Below are 3,775 nucleotides of genomic sequence, written 5' to 3'. Positions count from 1 at the left end.
CGATCCCGTTGCCGGTCCCGGTCCGGTGCGGGCGCGACACTGGGGGTTGCGATCCGTTGCCGGACACGAAAAAAAAAAAAAAAAAAAAGACAAAAAAAAAAAGGAAAAAATAAAATAAATAAAAATAAAATAAAATAAAATAATAACCTTAAACTAAAAAGTTAAATTAAGTCAAGAATATGGAAATCCCTGGTAAGGGGATCTGAACCCTTGACCACGGTGTGATAACACTGCGCTCTCATCAACTGAGCGCCAGCCTCTGGTACAGTTTTTGACCCTACTGCACTGCTCCTGTGGTCACTAGTGATGCTGCATATGTTCTGTTTGCACTTCCAGGTCCGCACTCCACCTTCTATACCCTCTTATGTGCCCCAAGAGGTCAACCAGGATGTATTTCATCAGAGGGCTCCTTTTCTATCTTTCTTCCCATTGAGATCAACCAATGAAAGCAGCAGGAGACTGAAGGGCAGGGTATTTATCACCTCTCCTCTCCCTGCTCCCCCAACTCCTTATAGAAGCATCCCAGGCTGGCTGGTTAGCTCAGATGGTTAGAGGATGGTGCTGATAACACCTGGGTCCCAGGTGTCATCCATGTAACAGCCAGTTACCAAAAAAAAAAAAAAAAAATCCCTTTACCAAAGGCTACAACAAAAAGACCCTGCTCCCTGCATCTAGCTACAACTACTGTGCCTGAGATCCTGCTCCCACCCCCTTGCCCCTTCAGGTCTAAGAATAGTAATAACCTTCCTTTGCCCTGGGATCCTTTGCCATCCCTAGCTTTTTCCTTTACCCTGCCCACACCTTGTAAAATAATCCCTTTATTAAGTTCTGCTCAAACCCCTAATTGACTGTGTCATCGGATTTTCTCCAGGGACAATGACTGACAATATAAACAAATTAATATTACCTTAAAATTGACTTTCTCTAAGGGAACATATCCTCCTACTCAGCCCCCCTTCCCCTGCCCTGGCCATAAAGTGGAGATTATTTACATTTCTTCCAAGAGGAATTTCTTTCTTTCTTTGGAGCCTGGCCAGTCCAGGGAACTGAAACCTCGACCCTGGTGTTACAAGGCTGTGCTCTAACCAACTGAGCTAAGTGGCCAGCCTCCAAGAGGAATTTCAAATCATGTCACTTACAAGCCCATGTTCACATCATCTGCTGAAACTAGTCAGGAGTCAAGGAAATTCTTATGTTTCCAACGATAGCATAGGTAGCAAGCTGCCACCTATATGTGAAAACAACTTGTAATCACCAACAGGGCTTGAGCAGGAAGCTGATGCTGAGCTACCGCCACCCCCTACAACGTTTGATACCCATTCTGGCCATTAGAGTGCTTTGGACAGAAACTGTCATTTCAGCTAGAGAAAGACTCTCTAGTCAGGGATTTGAGATCACTATTTATAGTTTTAAATTTAGAAGTACACTAGAATAAAGATAGATATCAATATAGATAATAGTTTTGTTTTGTTTTTTAAGAAGAGAGGTGTGAGACATAGCAGGCAAATTCAGGCCCAAGACTGGATTCAGTAGTTACCAGGTTCAGAGTAGGATGGAACAAGTCTCAAATTCAACACCCAATTTCCTTAATCAAGGTCTTTGTCTATCCCACTACATCCTAATAGATGATGAAGATGAAAAGTCAGTCACCATACCTGCAGCACCCACCCTAAAGAGACCCAGGAGATTTGAAGACCTAAGAAGCCAAAGTCAGGGCCAGCCCATGGCTCACTCGGGAGAGTGTGGTGTGGATAACACCAAGGCCACAGGTTCGGATCCCTATATAGGGGTGGCTGTTTAGCTCACTTGGGAGAGCATGGTGCTGACAACACTAAGTCAAGGGTTAAGATCCCCTTACTGGTCATCCATTTAAAAAAAAAAAAAAAAAGAAGCCAAAGTCAGAGGAAGCAGACTAGATCTCTAGCACAATGCCAAATGGCAAAGACAAATATTAACGAAAAAAGATCAAACTGTAAATTTCAACCCCCATTTAGAGTAGCATCCAGCTGGAACATTTAGGCACTCACCCACAAAACTTTAAACTGAGAATCATACTCTTCTTTCATCCTTCCTCCCAAAGCACAGATTTCATTTTAATTTAATGACTCCTTTAGGGTTATATAATATTCTACATTTGCTTTAGCTGAATTTTACACTCATCAAGCTAAAATCTCAAAGTTTTTCACATTTCTACTGTACAGATAAACAGTATTAAGAAAAGAAAAAAATTATATCTAAGAAAAATTTTAAAAATCATTTAAAAATGCCAACATCAGAAAAAAATAATTTTATTTCTTCCAGAGCATTTCTCTACTCTTGTACACCAATCACTAACTATACAGGGAAGTGAGCAACAAATCAGTTCTGCTTGCTGTGACAGATGAAATTCAGCTACCCAAAGGCACTAATTAAAAAAAAAAAAAAAAAAAAGAGTCCACTGCCATGATCCCAAAAGCAACCATGGTATATTTACTTCTGAAATTTATTTCAGGTGACAGGACACCCACAGACTAACAAAATAAACATAGAATTAAATAACACTTCCAAAGCCCAATTCTATTCCCTAGCAAAGGCAGCAGATGTAGTATCGGGCTTAGTCTATATCTGTTTCTACATGTTTCTCCTACCCCTTACCTCCAAATTTGAGAGCCATTTGTAACAGCAAGACTAAAACTATTTCTCACTATAAGAATATAAGACAAAATGCCTAACATGGCTATACCCAACATAGAAGGTACAGAAAGAGATTAGAAAATATAAGTAAAGATTTTAATGATATACTTCTATAGTTGGGGGAGGGGAATGGAATAAAAGGGAGTGGATGGATCAATATGAAGAAGAAAAACAAAAGAAGATTTAATTTACCTTGAAAATGATCACTATTTTATTTGTTTAGGCCCAGTGAGAATTTGTGCCAATAAATTTCATTCATTTCACAGTGCCTAGCACATTACTGACTGTGTGGTAAATATGAAATAAATACTTGTTGGTTGATGAAAAATGTACATGGCAATGCTGTGCACACACAGGAAACAGAAACTTGAGGTGGTCAGGCAAATTAGAAAGCAATGCAAGGTTTGGTTATCCTTATCAACATTTTCAAGTTATACAACTGGGGAAACAAATGAGATCAAATTCTGCCACATTCGTAGTTCAACATGTTGCTCCTCTTTGGGTGCTAAAACTTTATTTGCAAAAGAAGAGTTAAAATTAGGTTAAAATATTTTAAATTAAATATACTCAATATAATTTTAAAGACCAGCCATTTTATTGCTTAATATTTTTTCTTGAATTAAAAATCTTGCTAGCTAAGGTAGCTTACATTTTTAATAGCAATAAGGCACTTGAAATGTTAAACCCATAAGCACCTATTTGCTAGACTAAAGCTATCCTTGAACTTTTAGTGATGCCATATGCTTTTAAATTAACCTGTCTAACCCTACTGTACAAAGCTCATGACACAGATTGTTAGCTTATAACTGAATTAGGTTACTACTGAATACTCATTTTCTATAGGCAAACTACAGAAAATAAAGAAAACATGCATATTCCTACAGTACTATGAACACCAAAATTAAAGATGATATAATGAGAATTTGGGATTAAACAATTATAATTCATCTGTAAGATCTCAATGACTTACATATTTTAAGTTGACCTAAAATCTCTAAGGACCTTTTTCTTTGGGGGGGGGGGGGGGGGAATCACACATTTTAAGATAGTATTTAATGGAAGGTCTTTTAAAATCACAATGAATCATAGCTGTCAACTTCAA

At 38.2% G+C, this 3,775-nt stretch overlaps 1 protein-coding gene across 1 annotated transcript in view; it reads right to left on the bottom strand.

The window, feature by feature from the left end:
• The window catches only part of TET1 (tet methylcytosine dioxygenase 1), a gene marked incomplete at its 3' end in the record, with an annotated part of 108,722 nt that overhangs the window by 70,843 nt on the left and 34,104 nt on the right, over positions 1 to 3,775 (bottom strand). The gene's annotated exons all lie outside the window — the stretch shown is intronic.

The sequence above is a fragment of the Galeopterus variegatus genome, unplaced genomic scaffold (assembly GCF_000696425.1).
Source record: "Galeopterus variegatus unplaced genomic scaffold, G_variegatus-3.0.2 Scaffold293, whole genome shotgun sequence".
NCBI classification, from domain to species: domain Eukaryota; kingdom Metazoa; phylum Chordata; class Mammalia; order Dermoptera; family Cynocephalidae; genus Galeopterus; species Galeopterus variegatus.
This window is presented reverse-complemented; position numbering and strand designations above follow the sequence as displayed.